The sequence below is a fragment of the Phyllobates terribilis genome, unplaced genomic scaffold (assembly GCF_046119375.1).
Source record: "Phyllobates terribilis strain yellow unplaced genomic scaffold, ASM4611937v1 Scaffold_8__6_contigs__length_399053987, whole genome shotgun sequence".
NCBI lineage: Eukaryota > Metazoa > Chordata > Amphibia > Anura > Dendrobatidae > Phyllobates > Phyllobates terribilis.
In genome coordinates, this window is record NW_027362768.1 from 156,658,838 (window position 1) to 156,681,083 (window position 22,246).

The 22,246-nt window shown below is 45.4% G+C and overlaps 1 long non-coding RNA gene across 1 annotated transcript in view; it reads left to right on the forward strand.

The window, feature by feature from the left end:
- LOC141156440 (uncharacterized) overlaps positions 1 to 22,246 on the forward strand; it is a 67,352-nt gene that overhangs the window by 39,826 nt on the left and 5,280 nt on the right. The window lies entirely within an intron of this gene.

The window sequence follows — 22,246 nt, forward strand, 5'->3', positions numbered from 1 at the left end:
GAGCTGTGACATCACCTTTTGTGAAGGGTGGATCCTGTGTTATCTATTGTACATAGAGGTGTTATCAGTCATTGTACAGGAGGAGGAGGTGAGCTGTGACATCACCTATTGTGAATGGTGGATCCTGTGTTATCTATTGTACATAGAGGTGTTATCAGTCATTGTACAGGAGGAGGAGGTGAACTGTGACATCTCCTATTGTGAATGGTGGATCCTGTGTTATATACTGTATATAGAGGTGTTATCAGTCATTGTACAGGAGGGGGGAGGTGAGCTGTGACATCACCTTTTGTGAAGGGTGGATCCTGTGTTATCTATTGTACATAGATGTGTTATCAGTCATTGTACAGGAGGAGGAGGTGAGCTGTGACATCACCTTTTGTGAATGGTGAATTCTGTTTTATCTACTGTAAATAGAGGTGTTAGCAGTCATTGTACAGGAGGAGGAGGTGAGCTGTGACATCACCTATTGTGAAAGGTGGATCCTTTGTTATCTACTGTAAATAGAGGTGTTATCAGTCATTGTTAGATTGTAATCCTGTCTGTAATGATAATGAGACTGCTGAAAGATCATCTGTACAGAACAGGAAGTGTTAGTCAATCTTAAGTCCTAGTGGCCAGTGTGAAAATTGCAAAAGTTCAGTTAGTTTTATCTATAGCCATAGAAATGAAAGAAAAAAAACGTTAAAAAATTCTGAAAAAATACACTTAGCATAAAAACCTGATTTAAGCCACAGGTCCTTTTCCAATTATCCTTTAAAATTTATGTTTCTAACCATCTTTAGCGAGGGAAGAGCAGGATCCTGGTGCCGAAAAAAAATAGTTTAAGATTTAGGTACACGGACTGGGTAATTTTTTGGCTTTAGGTACTCTGTAGAGATTTTGGGAGGAAAAATGCCATAGCATTAAAAATATATTTATATATTTTATTTCTATTCATGTATATATAGGTTTACTGTTATATATATATATTCATATCTATATCTATATTAGTGTCTGGAATTAACCAGATGAATGTGAAATGAAAAGTAGAATTGGGATGTGTGATATTACGTAATGCCTCCGGACCTTATAAATATTTAGTCTGATTCCTGATGAGTTCCTGGCGAGCGTGCCTGTGACAATGATGCTAGTTAAACATAAGCTCAGCACATATTCATGTGGAAAATTTCCACATCCTCTTGTCTAAGGCCAATCTTTAAAGACTCGGAAAACAAAATACATCTGTATATTTTCAGTCGTCCTGTGGAGCTTTTCAGATGTGGCAAAACAGAAAGATCCACTGTGAAAAGAAGCGAGGAGCAAATGCAGCCTAACTCGCCCTCCGAGGCTCTGAAGATGCATCCGTGTCCCGCTCCGAGTCAATATTCTGTATATATAATGCAGACCACAGTCTTGATTGGTAGTCGTGTCCTTAGGTCTTAACATATGGCACATAATACTCCTACTGATGGATCCAAATTAAAGGACCCAATGATTGGTGTAGTTTTATGCCTTCCTCTTGGCTTCCCAGCCATTGCAAAGTGCTTTCAAGTCAATTTCGACCTAGGTTGACCATAGGATTGATGAGCTTGGAGTAAAATAAATGTTTAAGGAAAACGAGGAGCAACCACCAGGGTACAACACTATTCCAGTTTTCATTCCTCATCTCCAGTATGTCTTCGGCTCTGGTTGGGCTTTCAGATCTATCAATGGCTTAAGACCACCCCATAGACATTAGAGACAAGAGTGCCAAATTTTTGATTTTGGTAGAACTGGCTGACTAATGTAAATTTGACCTCTTGACTTTCCCTTTGGCGAGAATTGGGGTAAAAAAGGATGACTGGTCTTGCCTTGCGGGTCCGGGGTTCAAATCCAATCAAGGACAAAAGCTGCAAGGAGTTTGTATGTTTTCTCAGTTTTTACGTAAGTTTCCTCCAACACTCCAAACACATACTGATAGGAAATTTATACTGCGAGCCTTAATGGGGACAGTGATGATGATGTCTTTAAAGCGCTGCGGAATTATTGGCGCTATAGAAGCAATTAAAATAAATGTATTTCAACACTCAATTCTTAGTTCTCCAGAGATAAGCCACCACCAGAGGTGTCTTATTGTGGCTACACATTGGATAAAAGTTGGGCAAGCTCACTGGACAAGGTCTTCAAATCGAGGAACATTTCAATGGCTGGTACATAGTTTGGTTTTCTCTGTGGTAACATGCAGAAACAAGATAGAAGAAGAATCATCGCCTTCGAAATGTGGTGCTGGAGAAGGATATTATCAACACCATGGATGGCAAGAAGAACAAACAAATCGATTTTGGAACAAATCAAGCCAGACATGTCTCTTGAAGCAAGGATCACCGAGCTACGACTTGCCTACTTTGGACACATCATACGAGGAGAGCAGTCACTGGAGAAGGACATCATGGTCAGAAGAATAGAAGGAACAAAGCGAAGAGGAAGACCAGAAACCCGATGGCTTGATACAATCAAGATTACGGCGGAGAAGACCCTGGTGGACCTATTTAGGCTTGCACAAGATCGATCTTCCTATAGATTGTTCATCCATCAAGTCATCATGGCTCAAGATTGAGACGAAGGCCGTTTAAAAAAAAAATGTGAGTGAGGCCACCTAACTCTCCCCAACAGATGATGGCAGAGTTCAGGTGTTGGAATTTCCTTCTTTTTGGTGAAGACTAGTGTTGAGCCACCCCCGTAGTGTTCGAGTTCGGTTCGGTTCGTTGAACACCCGTGTGTTCGCCGAACTGTTCGTCGAACTGTTCGTCGAACACCTTCGAACACCGTTAAAACCAATGGCAGGCAAACAAAAACACATAGAAACACATAGAAAACACCTTCAAAGGTGTCCAAAAGCTGACAAACTGCTCAGAAGACACAACTAACACATGGAAAAGTGACAAGTACATATAGTCATGCGAAAAGAAAAGAGGTGGAGGAGTAAAAGGAGGGGGAGACACAGATATAGGCATGTCATGCCCTTCTAAAATCCAAAAAGTGAGAAGCCGAGACGGCCAGTCCGCTCCTGCCCGTGCCACCTCCGTGTCGCCGGGTTTGTGCCAGAGCCGCGGTGAACCCTGACGGCCAGCCCCCCTCTCCCAATACTGGTGCCTGTCCGCTGGTGGGTCGAGAGAGCCCCCCTGTGGTGGAGGCAGCTCTAAGCTTTTTAATTTAAATTGTCCCTCTAATTTGAATGAATACACTTTAAATCCATTTACAAGGATCTATTGGAGGGCAAGTCTCATGCCAGCAGCCGCGTAATTCCAGCTCCAGTAGCGTCCACTAAAGCTACTGCAGTTAAAAAGCTTTTATAAGGATCGAGCTCGGCTGTCCACCGCAAGGCATCCTAGTGCCAGTCCCAGCCCCTATGCCTTGGGGTGCCTCCTGATGCTCTTCACTAAGTATCCCGTGGTCCCGAAGCATTTCCTTTGAAAAAATTAAGTGTCCAAACTACAGGTGGTGTAGCTTGCTTAACAGCCGGGATAATCCGCTGACTAGCAGACACTGCTACTAGGCACAAAGTATTTCCTGGGCTAGATGCAGTTAAAAATTTGTAAGTAGATACTCTCGTTGGATGCTGAGAAAGCATTCCATAGAGTCTCCTGGCACGCCATATATGATTCTCTTAAAAAGCTTGGGGTAGGGGTCTAGGGGACCCTTTTATAGCCAAAATCACGGCCCTGTATCACAATACGTCACCTAGGCTGAAGATAAATGGAACTGTAGCACCGAGGGCTCGGTTGCTACAGACGTATTGCACCTCACCCAGAGGTGTGATATCTCACTCTCAGATAAGGATGGAGTGTGGATCAGGACCCGACACCTGCATGCATTACACCACATTGCCGTGGGGCAGGGCGACCAATATGCCCCTGAGATGGGCACGACAGTCCCTGTCCCTGGCTGGAGTGGGGGGAGGGAACACTGAGGAAGGGGAACCCTGCAGTGCAGGAGCAGGGAGGAAGCAGTTCCTGGGTGCATTGAGAAGGGAGTATAAAAGGTGGGCACCATCTTAGTTCAGTGCAGAGAAGTCTGAGCAGAAGTGGCAGGGAGCAGGGGCTCTGCATGAGCTCTGCTCCGGAGGCGGGCCTAGTAACAGAGGCCCAGGCCTGCAAGAGGGAGAAGGAAGGAAGAGGAGCGGAGAAGGCTCCAGGAACGAGGAATGAAGGGATCCCAGGGGTGCGGACGGGCGAGTCGCCACCGCACGCCCGAATCCACCTGCGTGGAGGGGTCAGGCCAAAGGGGGAGACCGGTCCCCGAACTAGTGGAGGCAGGAAACGACCCTCAGCTAGAAACCGGAGGCTCTGACATTTTATGTGGCGCAGCCCCTTGCTCCACCCGCTAGGAAGGCACCACATAGGGTCAGGGAAACTGGCGCCAAGTTTACCAAGAGGAGGCCCGAGGCAGCCGGACAGAAGTGTTGGTAAGAAAGGCCAGACAAAGGACACACAAAGGGGGTCCTGTGAAGCGCTCCAAAGTTATCTGGGAGTTGTCTGAGCCCCTCACCTGGTGAGCACAGTACGACGTGGGCAGCCGTTACCTGCAGACGTGGTCTGGATAATAAGAACTGTGAGTAAAGGCCCTGGACTGCATCACTGACTCCGTGTCGTTACTGCTGCTGCCCTGCACCATCACCCCCATCCTCCGCATACACTGCCCTGAGGCTATACTCCTCCCGTGGGGAGTTATGCTACGCTCTGCTGCACCCACAACACCAGCCTTAGCGGTCTGCCCTGTAGCGGCGGTTCACTCTGACCGCAATCCACGGGTGGCGTAGTCGGACATTTAAACATCAAAACCACATAAATAGTTCCGCCACTGGTTTGACCGCCCTGAGCCACGGAACCGGATCGCCGCCACGAAGACTACAACCACCAGCATCCACCAAAAAGGGTCCGGCTCCGGGTGTCCCAAGGCCCAGGGGGTGCGTCAGAACATTTTCATCACCTTTCACAATCACCAATGGGACAAGGCAGGGATGTCCTCTGTCCCCTCTCTTATACATCCTAGTGACGGAGCACCTGCTCTCATCAATTCGCCATAACCCCAATATTAGGTGGATTGAGGTGGGAGGCACCGAGTACAAGTGCTCTCTATTTGCTGATGATGTCCTAGTATATATCACTCAATCACATATATCCATCCATGCTGTTATGGCTGAAATAGATCACTTTGTTACATGGTAAAATTTTAAAATCAATGCAGCGAAGTCTGAGGCCCTCGATGTCTCCCTCCCTAAATCCATATAGGATTCCATCCAGTCCAACTTTCCCTTTGCCTGGCCCTCACAGGGTATCAAATACTTAGGAATTCCTATTCATAGAGACCTCTCCCATCTATGTTATCTTAATTTTGGGCCCTTTATTGAACAATTCCATACAGACCACGGTTGGCAAGTTAGAACTGTAAGATTCACTACGTGAACCACTGGTGTTTTGTGGAAAAGCACATGTACACTGCGTTCCAAATTATTATGCAAAAAGTGTTTAGGAGTGATAAGGGAAGAATTTGTTTGTTTGTCAGTTAAACTCATTGATGGTGATGTGTGTCAGGGCTCTTTATATCACTGTAAGCAATTGCAGACACCTGTGCTAATTAGTTTGGCAGGTGTGTCCAATGAAAGGCAAGACTACTTAAGAAGGCTCTCTCACATTATTAAGCAGCCTACATTTTCTGCCAAAATGGGAAAGAAAAAGGATGTGTCGGCTGCTGAGAAGCAACAAATTGTGGAGTGTTTAGGTCAAGGCATGACTACAATCAACATTGTGCGATGATCAGGATGAAGTGTCTTGGCAATCAAGAAGTATGTAGCTGATTCACAGTACACACGTGTGCGTGCTGATAAGGGCAAATTGAGGACTCTTTCCTACAGGCAATTACATCAGGTTGAAAGAGCAGCGGCAAAAAAGCCTTGTCATAGCAGCAGACAAGTTTTTGAAGCTGCTTGTGCCTCCAACGTCCCCCGAACAACAAGATGCAGGGTCCTTCAGAGGTTTGCAGCTGTGCATACGCCATCCTGTCGACCTCCTCTATCCACTTCACACAAGCAGAAACGGCTCCAGTGGGCCAAACATTACATGAAGACTGATTTCAAAACTGTTTTGTTCACGGATGAGTGCCGTGCAGCGCTCGATGGTCCAGATGAATGGAGTGGAGGATGGCTGGTTGATGGACACCCCACGCAAACACGGCTACAGCGCCAACAAGGAGGAGGTGGAGTAATGTTTTGGGCTGGAATCATGGGGAGAGAGATTGTCGGCCCCTTTAGGATCCCTGAAGGCGCTAAAGATGAACTCCATAATGTATGTGGATTTTCTCAAACAGCACTTCCTGCCATGGTTCAAGAAGAAGAACCGTGTATTTCACAGCAAGATCATTTTTCTGCATGATAATGCACCATCTCATGCTGCACATAAAACATCTGCATCTCTGGCTGATATGGGCATAAAAGGGGACAAACTTATGGTGTGACCCCCATGCTCCCCTGACCTCTACCCCATTCAGAACCTTTGGAGCATCATTAAAAGGAGTGTCTATGATGGCGGGAGGCAGTTCACATCTAAGCAACAGCTCTGGGAGGGTATTCTGTCCTCATGCAAAACAATTGAAGCAGAAACCATCCAAAACCTGACAAATTCAATGGACGAGAGAGTTCAGAAGCTCCTTTCGAACAAGGGGTCCTATGTGAAAATGTAACATCACCTAGAATAAAGTTTTGAGTTGAAAACTGTTTGATTTCAGTTTCTAACAACCTGCTAATGCTTATAATTTCAAAAATGACCATTTTTTTGGTCTTTATTAAAATGAAAAGGTTGATCGAAAAGTTTGGGGGATCTAAGAGTGTGGCAACACAGTAGTCATGATTACTTCGAATTCTGACAATATGAGGGTCATGCTGCAGGTAGTGCAGCAAGAAGGCACTTATGTGTCTTGCGCATCTCGGAGCCCCAAAATTATTTTCCGGGCTAGATGCAGCTAAAAATTATTTTTAATTTTAAATCTGGTGAAGCTTTAGTATAGATGGCCTAATAGGATCAGTGCTGCACACTGCTACAAAGCCCAAATTATTTTCCAGTCAAGATACAGATAAACATGATTAGTAATTTGAAAGCTTAAAACGGTTGGTAGGGTGATTTTAACCAATCATCAAGCTTTTACTCTCCCCAGGATGACACAGGGGTAGAAAAGTCGTTTCGGATCCATGATTTGTTCATCTTTATGAACGTGAGTCTGTCTACATTATCAGTGGAGAGCCTCGTGCGCTTATCTGTCAGCACACCACCAGCAGCGCTGAACACACGTTCAGACAGAACGCTGGCTGCGGGGCATGACAAGATCTCCAAGGCGTAAGTGGCTAGCTCCGGCCATTTATCCAGATTGGAAGCCCAAAAAGAGCAAGGGTCCAGTGACACAGTCGTGGCTTCAATGTTTACTTGGAGATACTCCTGTACCATCGTCTCTAGGCGTTGACTATGTGTCAGACTTCTTGTCTCCTGTGGCCTTGCAAAGGATGGGCTAAAAAAGTGGTGAAATGATTCCGCAAAATTGATGTTACCAGCAGATACTGTGGTTCTGTTACGGTTTGAGTGCTGAACACTTGACGGTCCCACGGTTGGCAAGTTGGAACTGTGAGATTCACTACGTGCACCACTGGTATTTTGTGGAAAAGCACATGTAAGATTCTGCAACAGTCTCTGCTGATACTCCTGCATGCGTGCATCCCTTTCTATGGCAGGAATAATTTCTGCAAATTTACTTTTGTACCGGGGATCTAACAGTGTGGCAACCCAGTAGTCAGGATTATTTCTAATTCTCACAATTCGAGGGTCATGTTGCAGGTAGTGCAGCAAGAAGGCACTCATGTGTGTTGCGCATCCAGGAGCACCAAGTCCCTGTTGTGTTGGTGGCGAGGTAACAATCATGCTTCCTTCCTCTGTCCTCTCCCCCCAACCTCGCACAACAGAAATGTGATCAAGGTCTCCCTCATCTGATGAGTCTTCCATCAGTTCGTCCTCCACTTCTTCCTGGGCTCCTGCACCTTCCTCACTAGTTTGGCTGCTACCATGCGCCCTGGTAAAATCATCTCCCCCACCCTCACATGCCTGCCGCCCTGGTGCTGCCGACCGTCTGGACCTTGCAGATGTTAGCCCTTCCGCATACAACTCCTCCTCCTCTACTTCCTCCACCTCCTCTTGTGCCACCACCTGACTCCGAATTCTGTTTAACATGTGCTCCAGCATGTAAATCACCGGAATAGTCATGCTGATAATGGCATCATCAGCTCTAAACATCTTCGTCGCCATTTCAAAACTGTGCAGAAGGGTGCATAGGTCCCTGATCTGAGACCACTCCTCCAGCGTGATTTGCCCCACCTCTGGATCTCATTGGCCCAGGCTATACGTCAGAACGTATTGCACCAGGGCTTGTCGGTGCTGCCACAGTCGCTGCAACATGTGCAGAGTTGAATTCCACCGGGTAGGCACATCGCATTTCAGCCGGTGAAGTGGCAGGCCCAACGACTTCTGTAGAGATGTAAGTCGCTGAGCTGTGGGATGCGAACGGCGGAAGTGAGCACACAGCGACCGTGCCCTCTGCAGAAGGCCATCTAGTCTGGGATAGTGGGCTAAAAATTGCTGGACAACCAGGTTCAACACGTGAGCCATACAAGGCACGTGTGTGACATTGCCCCGGCGAAGGGCCGCACCCAGGTTTGCAGCATTGTCGCACACGGCCTTCCCTGGTTTCAGGTCCAGTGGAGACAACCATTCATGAAATTGGTTCTCCAGAGCTGACCACAACTCCTCAGCTGTGTGACTCACATTTCCCAGACATTTCAATGTAAAAACCGCCTGATGACGTTGAGCCCTACTGCCAGCATAGTAAGGAGGTGTGCAGGATCCCTTCTGCGCAGTTAGAAAGCTTGTGGCATGACCAGACAGGCTTTGGGTGCAGGTGGAAGACCGAGAGGAGGTTGAGGAGGCAGAAGCAGTGGAGGAAAAATGACATAAAGAGGATTGACGCACAACTCGTGGGGACGGCAAGACTTGGACAGCAGCCCCTTGTCCTGCTGTCACCATAGTTACCCAGTGCCCAGTCAGCGACATGTAACGCCCCTGTCCATGCCTACTCGTCCAAGTGTCTGTGGTGAAATGCACCCTGTCACACACAGAGTTTCTCAAAGAAGCGGTGATGTTGTGTGCGACATGCTGGTGGAGCGCAGGCACACCTTTCTTTGAGAAGTAGTGCCGACTGGGCATCTGGTACTGGGGCACTGCGACGGACATAAGGTCTCGAAAATCCTCTGTGTCCACCAGGCGGAAAGGCAGCATTTCTGTAGCCAAGAGCTTGCAGATGGTGAAATTCAACCTCTTAGCTTTCTCATGGCTAGGAGGAAATGGTCTTTTACTTGTCCACATCTGAGGGACCGAGGGCTGGCTATTGTGCTTAGACGGGGTTGATAAGGGTGTCCCCGGCAAACTGCCGGTCTGTGAGGAAGATGCAGGCGGACATGTTAGGTTGCCTTGATCCAAAGGTGGTGCTATCGATGTCGGACAGCGCTCAAGACCAGCTGGTGTTACCACCTCCAAAGAAAATGATGACCTGCCAATCACGCTGGCTGTTGCGGGTAAAGAGGTGGCAGGTCTGCGCCCCAAAACAGGTGTGACTGCTGTCCCCCCAGTCACAGAGGATGAAGAGGCCGCGGATGCACAAGATATGGCAGACGGTGGTTGGCCCGGCCGGCTAGACCGCATTGTAGCACACTGAGCTTCCCACTGCAACTTATGCTTCATGTCCATGTGCCGGTTCATGCATGAAGTACTCAAACTATGTATTTTTTGGCCTCTACTTAGCTTTTGCTGACAAATGTTACAGATAACACGAGTTGGGTCATCTTTATCGATCTGAAAAAATGCCCAGGCTATGCAAGGCTTAGCACCCATGCGACCTGAAGAGCCACCACGACTTGTGGTGAGAGGCAGAGTTGTGTTTGAGGATGCAGTTGTTGACGTGCTTCCAGTACTACGTCTCTGTCCAGGAAGGCGCAACCTGACCTCGTCGTCACTAGCATCTTCCTCCACCTCCTCTGCTGACCTCATCTCTTGGCTGACTGTGGGTTGACAGTAAGTGGGATCTCCGACCTCATCATCATCACCCTGTGCGTTATCACACCCGTCGTCCTCAGAGCCAACCTGTTCCTGCCCTGACAAAAAACTAAAGTTGTCGCTCCAATCAGGTATTTGAGTCTTATCATCGTCTTCCTCATTGTCTCCACCAACAGGAGTTACAGTTTGGGAATGAGGGTCTACATTATGGTCAGAACCTTCTGCGTCTGGTCCTGGATCCGACTCATAAAGATTCTGGGCATCAGTGCAGATCATTTCCTCGTCTGGATTCACAGAAGCGCTGGAGTCGACCTCTGATTCCCAGGCTATAGTATGAGTAAACAGCTCTGCAGACTCAACCATCTGTTCTACCTCATACTCAGACGGGCAGCTGGAGATTTGGGAGCTGTGAGGAAGCAAGTGCGATTTGAGTGACACCTTTGAGGACTGGAGTATTTGTGATGTTGAAGTTGATGTGGAGGAGAGCCCACTTAAAGGAGCACTTGATATCCGTTGAAGCACCTGCTGTTTTTGTGCCTCATCTGGAATTTGTAGCGATTGGCGTGGCCGTAAGAAAGGGATCTTATCACATTGTCCGCTAAAAGAAGTAGACATTTTAGTTTGGCTGGAAGATGGTCTTTCTTCTGCACCTACCCCACGGACACAACCTTTTTTCCCCTTCCCAACACGCCTATTCCCCTTTCCACCAGCAGCAGGCCTTTTTCCACTCATTTTGGTGGTTAACTAATTCACAACTCTGGAGTTGTTTGCACAAAAAAACAATGGATGGTAACCGAGCAGAGCTGAGTGGCCAAACTGTGGTATTAGGCCAAAACTATTGGCTGGGTTAGATGCAGAAAAAAATTATTTTTAATTTGCAACCTGATGGAGGTCAGTATAGATGGACTAATAGACCAAGTCCCACACACCGCTAGAAGCCCAAATATTTTTTCAGAGCTAGATGCAGAAATTTTTTTTATTCAATTTGCAACCTGATGGAGGTCAGTATAGATGGACTAATAGACCAAGTCCCACACACTGCTAGAAGCCCAAATATTTTTTCAGAGCTAGATGCAGAAAAAAATTATTTTTAATTTGCAACCTGATGGAGGTCAGTATAGATGGACTAATAGACCAAGTCCCACACACCGCTAGAAGCCCAAATATTTTTTCAGAGCTAGATGCAGAAAAAAATTATTTTTAATTTGCAACCTGATGGAGGTCAGTATAGATGGACTAATAGACCAAGTCCCACACACCGCTAGAAGCCCAAATATTTTTTCAGAGCTAGATGCAGAAAAAAATTATATTCAATTTGCAACCTGATGGAGGTCAGTATAGATGGACTAATAGACCAAGTCCCACACACCGCTAGAAGCCCAAATATTTTTTCAGAGCTAGATGCAGAAAAAAATTATATTCAATTTGCAACCTGCTGGAGGTCAGTATAGAAGGACTAATAGAACAAGTCCCACACACCGCTAGAAGCCCAAATATTTTTTCAGAGCTAGATGCAGAAATTTTTTTTATTCAATTTGCAACCTGATGGAGGTCAGTATAGATGGACTAATAGACCAAGTCCCACACACTGCTAGAAGCCCAAATATTTTTTCAGAGCTAGATGCAGAAAAAAATTATTTTTAATTTGCAACCTGATGGAGGTCAGTATAGATGGACTAATAGACCAAGTCCCACACACCGCTAGAAGCCCAAATATTTTTTCAGAGCTAGATGCAGAAAAAAATTATATTCAATTTGCAACCTGCTGGAGGTCAGTATAGAAGGACTAATAGAACAAGTCCCACACACTGCTAGAAGCCCAAATATTTTTTCAGAGCTAAATGAAGAAAAAAAATATTTTTAATTTGCAACCTGATGGAGGTCAGTATAGAAGGACTAATAGAACAAGTCCCACACACTGCTAGAAGCCCAAATATTTTTTCAGAGCTAGATGCAGAAAAAAATTATATTCAGTTTGCAACCTGATGGAGGTCAGTATAGATGGACTAATAGAATGATGCTATGCCCAAAAGATTTTACTTCACTAGGTGCAGTAAAAAAATTGGTATTCTATACACAGGTGGTATATCTTGCAACACAGATAGGCTACTCCACTGACTAACACACTCTGCAATAGGCCAAAAAGGATTAGCTTTGCTAGATTCAGCCAAATGCTGTGAAAAAAACTTGCACAGCACTGGCACAGACCTGCCTGGCAAAAACTGATAGGAACTGATGTAACCTAGTCCTGAAAAGGACTCCAATTACAATTAGTCTTTACTCCCACAATCTATCTATTTAAGAGCACAGACCTGCCTGATAAAAGTCGTAGGAAATGCTGTAACCTAGTCCTTAAAAGGACTGCAATCACAACTATTCCCTACTCCCAAGCTATCTGTATATTTGTGCGAAAATTGGCTTGAAATTAACAAGGTATAGCGCACACAGCAACAGCGGTGCCGTCTAACACGCAGCTGCAGCAGTGAGAAAATGGTGGCGACGGGGAAAATGGCTTGGTCTTATAGGGCAAGGACATGTGACATACACTGCCAATCACACATGCCCTTGCTTGTGTGAAAAAAAGCACTTCGCTCCGTGTGTGCGCTGCTGATAGGCTGACAGATTGCACCTCCCCACTGCAAATGCGGGAAAGAGAAAAAAAAATGGAGATCTTCATTGTTCCTGCAGAGATCCATCCCCTGCCCCTCCCCCCGCCCCGCTGTACACTCAAACTGCGTATTAACATTAATTTTCATCATTACTGAGAAAAAATCCAGTTATGATTTTGGTGCACGAACAGTTATCGAACATAACCTCGAACAGCCGAATTTTTCTCAAATTGTTCGTGTTCGCCGACCGGCTCGAACACCGCCCAAAACAGCTCGAATTTGAGATTGGCGAACAGTTCGAGTAGAACAACGCTCATCTCTAGTGAAGACTCTGGCATAAGCTCTGTCAAGAAGAATCCTGAAGCGCTGGACCAAGCGTTCTTGTTTATGATGGAGATAGAAGAGATTGAGTAATTCGGCCAACATCTTGACTCCCCTTTCTCCATGGAGCTGAGCGTGCATATGTGTGGGGGAGTCGGGAGACATAGCTGTTGGCCAAACAAGCATTCGGCCGACAGTTTTTGAAGGTGCAACTTTGACCATGAGCTCCATCACCCATGTAGAAAAAATCCCGTTCTCATGTATGGACATTCTCAATCTTCTTGCGTGTGATTGTATGGGAATACACAACAGGGCGCTCCACATACACAGATCTCACAATCTTTTCTTGATATATTGAGGTTCTCCGCCGTATTTTTAGAAGCATCTGGTTAATAATGCAGGAATACTTGGCTGCAGCATATTTGCTTTTCTGCTGCTTTGCTGGCAGCGCCATGCAAGTCCAGATCCGAGCGGATACAGACTCAACCGCTGCAGCCTTTTTATTTATTTAGTTTTTTTTTCCGGAAAGTACTTATATTAATCCTATTAATCCACTGACTTTGATTGCTGTCACATTATGCAATCTCTGCTGTGCTTGGTGGAGATGTGTTGCACTACGAAGGTGGTGGATGAGATTGTGGATTCCAGCCTGGGAACTGTGGTAGAGGGATATAAGTGTTCTGACACCTCCCAAAGCGACATGTGCTAAAGTACAAACAGCTCCCTCTAGTGGCATTGCCAGACCGCCATAATATTATCATTTAACCCTAAGTCTATGTATCTTTTACAGAAAATCAGAACTGACTGATATAAAAAAAAATATTAAAAACTTAAAGAGGATGTCCAGATTTAAGATATTGATGACATTAGGCTACGTCATTACTATCAGGTGTGGGGTCTGACACTCAACACCCCCTGGATCAGGTGTTTTTGGCTTTACTGGTGGCCGAATATAAACATTAAATGAAGCCAAACAGCACAGCTGCATACACTATGCAGTGGCCAGGGGCGGATATATGATTGATGCAACCTGTGCAGCTGCCATAGGGGCGCAAGGTATAAGGCGTGCCACTACCACCTCTAGAACAGGTGGAACTGTACATTATGATGAGCTATTGGACTGCAAAGGGTCCATATATTGTTGCATAGGGGCCTCTTCTATCTGTGTCCGCCAGTGGTAGTGGCCATTCCTGGGTACTGCAGCTCAACTCCTATTCCTTTCAATAAGAGCTGAACTGCAGTACCCAGGAGTGGCCACTACACAGTGATGGAGCTGCGCTGTTTGGCTCCATTCAACATCGGAGCTAATAACAGCTGATTGATTGGAGGGCTGGGTGTGAAAATCCCCCTATCTGATATCACATTTTCAAATTCTTGAAAAATTCGGACTCATTTTTGCCTGAAACGCGTCAGAATTTTAAACGTTTTCCATGGATTTGTTCTTTTTTAATAGAACTTAAATAAAGAGAACATATATATTTTGTACTTACCGGATGGATGTGCTGACTTCCGTTTTACTATATTCTCCTACATTTTTTAACCCAGCTACAAAAAACGGATTGCAGCTGGAAATGCCACAAACAGGAGATATTTTAGGACATTTCCATCCACCCTTTGAATGAATGGATCATTTAATTTCCATTTTTGTTATCCCAAAACTGATCCAAAAGCATGACTACTGGACATGTGAACAGAGCCTAAGCCTTCAAAGGAAGACATTAATTTTGTAACGCTCTGTTATTGGATAGCTCAGATGGGACAACTGACCGTATTTTACTGGCTTGGTCGTAAGTCTTCTCCATTGTTGCGATGCCAGGGAGGGAGCGTATTTAGATGAATGAAATGTTCTCTGTGTTTATTAGCAGACGCTGATGGCAGGTGTCAGGCTGCAGGTATTTCATGGCACCCTGTGTGTTTGCCTATTGTTGTGCACTCTCTTGTTGGATGAGCTCACTTCTTATGAAGGTATGTGCCGTTGGGGATATATAGTTTACTTTGGATGGAAGTCATTGTTTTGTAGGACACCTGCAATCCTGACAGATAATTGCACGAGGACCTATTCCTCCATGTAGTCAGATGTTCTTAATCCGGTCTGGAAAAACCATAAAGTCTATTTTAGACCAGAATGGTGCCGACACGGTATAATAACAACCCATTGTCAATCTCCGCCTTAGGGTGCATTCAGACATCCGTATAAATCGGTCCAAGATCGGCCTGCAATGCTCGGACTGGCCGGCGGCTCTCCCAACCCGAGCGTGACAGCTGCACTGAAATATATGAAGCCGTCACACTTGGTTTAGAAAAGCCGCAGCCAGTCCGAGCATTGCGGGCTGATCTCGAACCGATTTATATGGTCATCTGAATGTGCCCTTACAGAGAGTCAATCCGCCAAATTTTTGGGCTGAGTTTACATAAATGCCTCCATTCAGCCCACGAGCCACCGGAAATCCGGGATAATTGGCACCTACTGTATGTGAAAAATGCAAAAAGGAGTGATGTATTCGCTGCCAACAAAAAAGAGATCACCTTATATTTCATTTGCCTTTTTTTGCTATAGTATTTAAAGGGGTTGTCCACCTTTGGAAACCTTGTGAATGACTTAAATGAATGTATTTGGGGCTGAAAATCATTTTTGCAATTGTTTTCTATTAAATATTTTGCACCATTTGCCTTCTATAGCCTTTGTGTTGTATCATCTATTGCTGGCTGCAGAATGAGCTATCTGAGAATCTGTCAGTGAGCTCGATCTGATGGGAGAGTTTATAACTCTAATCTGTCTTTTTCTCCTCTCAGCTGACATACAACCACATCAAAGTTGAATGTGTCGGGAAAAGAAAGCCTGTAAAAGGCAAACGGCGCAAATTTTTTAAGGAAGCCCCAATTGTAAAAATAATTTTTAGCACCAAATACATGAAAAAAAAAAGTGTCCCCAAAGGTAGACGACTGTTTTATCTCCATTTTTAGACAATTTCCACTTGTTAGAAGGGGATCACTTCTCAATAGGCTGATCATAAAGTGCACCCTCATCCTCCAGGCACAATCCGTGATCAGCTATTGGAAAACCTCGCAGCAAGTGATTAGTTTCTCTGCAGCGCCTCCACAGGGGACTCTAAGTATGACACTTTGTCCACTCATATCTATGGGTTGTTCCACTGGTGGACACAGACAGGAGAGGGGGTATGGGCCCTTTACAGTCCATCAAATTCATCAAAAAGCAAAATTCCATCTGTCTTGGAGCGAGATGTGGACCCCCTTTCCTCTTGGGACCCCTGTGCGGCTTCACAGGTTGCACCAATGATATGTCCGTCCCTGGGGCTGTTCAGAAGACCAGTTTACAAATACCGTATTAGGAAATTCTGAGTTAATAAAGGGGGTTCCCGGAGCAATACCCTGAAGCAGAGAACGCCTACATTACATACATGGTGTCCGATACTGGAGGACCCAATGTAATGCTTCTTTTCGCCTGTGATGGTGCTGCAGGGAAATTGAACAGTAACAGATCTCAGACAATCACTGGATCACTCAATCAGTAGGAGGCTCTTTTAACAAATATGGATGGTCCAAAGTGGAGAAACCCTTTCGGCTTGGAGGTTCATGTGACGGAATTTCGAGGCAGAACATTTACTCTCCTGGAATTTTCTCTGCTGTAAATAGTAGGCGCCACATGGTTAGAGAATGGTACTCTGACATTGCTGATGTCTTGACATTTTGGCGACGCCGATAAACCTCCTCTTCACTATAATATTTCAGAAAGATTGATAGAAAAACAATGACGTAAACACATTCTTCACATGCTCGAAGTCAAAAAAAGAAATGTTTACAGCCATGACACACAGAACATCACAAAGGGCAAGTGAGAATAGTCATTGTGTTTACGTGAATTGTCAATTGGGGCGAGATGAGAAATAAGATTGGATTATGATGGACTGCACCTACAGACGGGGACCCAGCCATCCATGAGAATGCAGCCGGGCAGGACCAGACAGAACTGCAATCATTACAGGGATTTTACCAAAAACGTAATATTGATGACTTTGCCGAAGGATTTTACATATTGGAAAAGAGCTTAATATCTGACCAGTGGATGCTGAGGTTGGGGTACTGAAGCCCAGTGCGCTTCACAAGCGTTGACCCTCAGGATCGCAAATCAGTGTCCAATCCCCGGTGGTCCCGATGATCGGGATTATTATGTACATTCATGTGACCTCTGCAGCCAGTCATCAGCTTGCTTAGGACTGACACATGGCAGCTATTATCAGCTTTGTTGGGGGCGGAATGTTAGCAGTTTTACAGAGCAGAACAGCGCAGTTCCATACACCGTTTAGTGCAGGGATGTCAAACTCAAACACACAAAGGGCCAAAATGAACAACTTGGACAAAGTTGCAGGCCAATCAGTATACAGTATAAGTGGCCCACATAGTCCTCCATACCGTATAATGGGCCCAACATAGTCCTCCATACAGAATAATGAGCCCCACATAGTCCTCCATACAGAATAATGGGCCCCACATAGTCCTCCATACAGTATAATGGGCCCACATAGTCCTCCATACAGAATAATGGGCCCCACATAGTCCTCCATACAGAATAATGGCCGCACATAGTCCTCCATACAGTATAATGGGCCCCACATAGTCCTCCATACAGAATAATGGGCCCCACATAGTCCTCCATACAGTATATTGGGCCCCACATAGTCCTCCATACAGAATAATGGGCCCCACATAGTCCTCCATACAGTATAATGGGCCCCACATAGTCCTCCATACAGTATATTGGGCCCCACATAGTCCTTCATACAGAATAAAGGGCCCCACATAGTCCTCCATACAGAATAATGGGCCCCACATAGTCCTCCATACAGTATAATAGGCCCCACATAGTCCTCCATACAGTATAATGGGCCCCACATAGTCCTCCGTACAGTATAATAGGCCCCACATAGTCCTCCGTACAGTATAATGGCCCCACGTAGTCCTCCGTACAGTATAATGGCCCCACATAGTCCTCCGTACAGTATAATGTCCCCAAATAGTCCTTCATACAGAATAATGGACCCCACAGAGTCCTCCATACAGTATAATGGGCCCCATATAGTCCTCCATGGAATATAATAGGCCCCACATAGTTCTCCATACAGTATAATGGGCCCCACATAGTCCTCCATACAGAATAATGGGCCCCACATAGTCATCCTTACAGAATAATGGGCCCCAAATAGTCATCCTTACAGTATAATAGGCCCCACATAGTCCTCCGTACAGTATAATAGGCCCCACATAGTCCTCCGTACAGTATAATGGCCCCACATAGTCCTCCGTACAGTATAATGTCCCCACATAGTCCTTCATACAGGATAATGGACCCCACAGAGTCCTCCATACAGTATAATGGGCCCCATATAGTCCTCCATGGAATATAATGGGCCCCACATAGTTCTCCATACAGTATAATGGGCCCCACATAGTCCTCCATACAGAATAATGGGCCCCACATAGTCATCCATACAGAATAATGGGCCCCACATAGTCATCCTTACAGTATAATAGGCCCCACATAGTCCTCCGTACAGTATAATAGGCCCCACATAGTCCTCCGTACAGTATAATGGCCCCACATAGTCCTCCGTACAGTATAATGTCCCCACATAGTCCTTCATACAGAATAATGGACCCCACAGAGTCCTCCATACAGTATAATGGGCCCCATATAGTCCTCCATGGAATATAATAGGCCCCACATAGTTCTCCATACAGTATAATGGGCCCCACATAGTCCTCCATACAGAATAATGGGCCCCACATAGTCATCCTTACAGAATAATGGGCCTCACATAGTCCTCCTTACAGAATACTGGCCCCAAGTAGTCATCCATGCAGAATAATGGGCCCCACATAGTCCTCCATACAGAATAATGGGCCCCACATAGTCATCCATACAGAATAATGGGCCCCACATAGTCCTTCATACAGAATAATGGGCACCACATAGTCCTCCATACAGAATAATGGGCCCAACATAATCTTCCATACAGAATAATGGGCCCACACAGTCTTTCATAGAGAATACTGGGCCCCACATAGTCCTCCATACAGAATAATGGGACCCACATAGTCCTCCATACAGAATAATTGGCCCCGCATAGTCCTCCATACAATATAATGGGCACCACAAAATCCTCCTTACAGAATAATGGGCCCCACATAATCCTCCGTACAGAATAATGGGCCCCGCATAGTCCTCCATACAATATAATGGGCCCCACATAGTCCTCCATACAGTATAATGGGCACTACATAGTCCTCCTTACAGAAAAATGGGCTCCACATAGTCCTCCATACAGAATAATGGGCCTCACATAGTCCTCCACACAGAATAATGGGCCCCACATAGTCATCCATACAGAATAATGGGCCCCACATAGTCCTCCATACAGTATAATGGGCACTACATAGTCCTCCTTACAGAAAAATGGGCTCCACATAGTCCTCCACACAGAATAATGGGCCTCACATAGTCCTCCACACAGAATAATGGGCCCCACATAGTCATCCATACAGAATAATGGGCCCCACATAGTCCTCCATACAGTATAATGGGCACTACATAGTCCTCCTTACAGAAAAATGGGCTCCACATAGTCCTACATACAGAATAATGGGCCTCACATAGTCCTCCACACAGAATAATGGGCCCCACATAGTCATCCATACAGACTAATGGGCCCCACATAGTCCTACTTACAGAATAATGGGCACCACATAGTCCTCCATACATAATAATGGGCCTCACATAGTCCTCCATACAGAATAATGGGTCCCACATAGTCATCCATACAGAATAATGGCCCCACATAGTCCTCCATACAGAATAATGGGCCCACATAGTCATCCATACAGTATAATGGGCCCCACATAGTCCTCCATACAGTATAATGGGCCCCACAAAGAGGTGGGGGTTCTGGTGTCGTGGGCCAAATAAAACCACCCTGCGAGCCAGATTTGGCCCAATGGCCAGAGTTTGATATGTATGGTTTAGTGGCTGCTACCAAGCGCAATGTATAAAGCTGTGCTGTTCCGCTCTGTATGTCGTTGTCAGTGCTTAGTGGGGCCATCAATATTTAAGCAGTGGACAACCCCTTTAAAAAATACAGTTTGCATCATTGTTCTCTTATGTGTTCCTCTTCTTGCTTCTGCTAATCTGTGCCACCACTGAGCAGAGTCAGTCTCCTTCTCCTTCTGGCAGTCCCTTTTTACTTTCCCTGCTGAAGAAGTCCGATACTGCAGAAGCTGTGCTCCTTACCTGACATACAAGATAGAAAGCTATTTCTATTGGCTGCTCTTCAGGAAACAGAGTATCTCTATGTAAAAACCTGGCAGAGTGACTGAGCATGTGTGACCACTTCATAAGGTGGACGTGCTTATCTTTATACACTGTGAACACCAGATGGCGCCATACTTTAAAAGTAAATGTCATAACTCTTCACTGGATTGTTTTTTTAATAGCATGTAAATGGCAAATATTGTTCATTTTTTATGGACTATACAATGAATATGATAATTAATGCCGGTACAATTTTTTTTTTTAAAGCATCCTGTGCCCTACATTCATTGTACCTGATGACACTATATAATATGGTGTTGCAATCCAATCATTGCAGCTTCCTCCTTGTTGTGCCCAGTTTGCCTTTATGGTGATGACATATATTGGTCCTTAACTCATTGTGGACTGGAATGATAATAATGTCTCTGTCACTGCCAAGAGCAAACTAGCTTCTGCAATCTTGTCCCCTTAGCGATGATGCAAATGGCCGCTGTGAGGTTTTTGCATTCCTCGCATAATAACGCTTCCATTCTGCAGATGCCGTCTTCACTTATGGCGGCGCGGTATTAATTTTCGGGTCAGACTTGCACTGAGGATATCTGTTAATTTTTTTTTTTTTTTGTACCGTTCACCCCATAGAGTTATTAAAACAACCTCTGCCCGTTCCCAAACAGTGGAAACTATGTCTGCCGCTCCATGTTCATTTGTGTCAGACACGAGATTAATGACTTTCCGCCGCTGCAGAATGGAATGTCTAAGGAAAACCATTTGGAATCGAATGGAAGAAAAAATAAAGATTACCCAGAGACTATTCCAAATTTCCGAACTAAATGTGGCTGTTATTAGACGGAGCTAATGGGCGCATAACTCACCCACCACCTAGGACTGTACGTTATATAAGAAAAAAAAAGGTGAATTCATCATTTATTCATTTTCCCACCTGGACATTTTTTCCTTTCTAGTCTTGAGACGTGTTGTGTATCTTAGAGGAATGTGCGCTGTCTCTCGTTTACTTGTCCAGGCAAAAAAAAAAAAGAGTGGAAGAAAAAAAAAAAAAAAGCAAGACAGAGAGATGGGACAGGAATGTTCTGTACACTGGCATGTCTTAAAGGAAAAGACACTTCGAAAAGTAGCTATAATCGGAGGCATAATTTGAAGCTCAGATACCAGACATGTTTATGGGTGACTTATTTCCAAAAAGGATCGGGCATGTTGAAATCCATCTACCCAATCCTTCTCTACCCTAACATCTGCCATCAGGGGAGAGTTGGGATGCATTGTTCTCATTAGATTTTTGGCCACCGATCTCAGCGAAATCAGATTTAAGGAGGTTATCCGGCCTTAAAAAAACACAAAAAAACTTTACCCTGGCCATTTATGGCTTAAAAATAACAAACGGAGGCATACTCACTTTGAAAGTGGTGCTGAGGACGAAGTGACAAGTCCAAAAGGAAGGTCCCCGCAGGCTTCTCCCCGCTGCTCAGCCAGACTGACAGGTCTGTGCCTATGTGTGTGTATAGAAACCTGTCAATCTAGCTGAGCAGCGGGGAGAAGCCTGTAGGGATCTTCCTCTTGAACTTATCTGTGAATCTGAGCAGTGGGGAGAAGCCTGCAGGGACATTCCTCTTAGACGTACCTGTCAATCTATATGAACAGCGGGGAGAACCCTGCGGGGACCTTTCTCTTGAACTTACCTGTCAATCTATATGAACAGCGGGGAGAACCCTGCGGGGACCTTTCTCTTGAACTTACCTGTCAATCTATATGAGCAGCGGGGAGAAGCCTGCTGGGACCTTCTTCTTGAACTTGCATGTCAATCTAGCTGAGCAGCAGGGAGAAGCCTGCTGGGACCTTCTTCTTGAACTTACCTGTCAATCTATATGAGC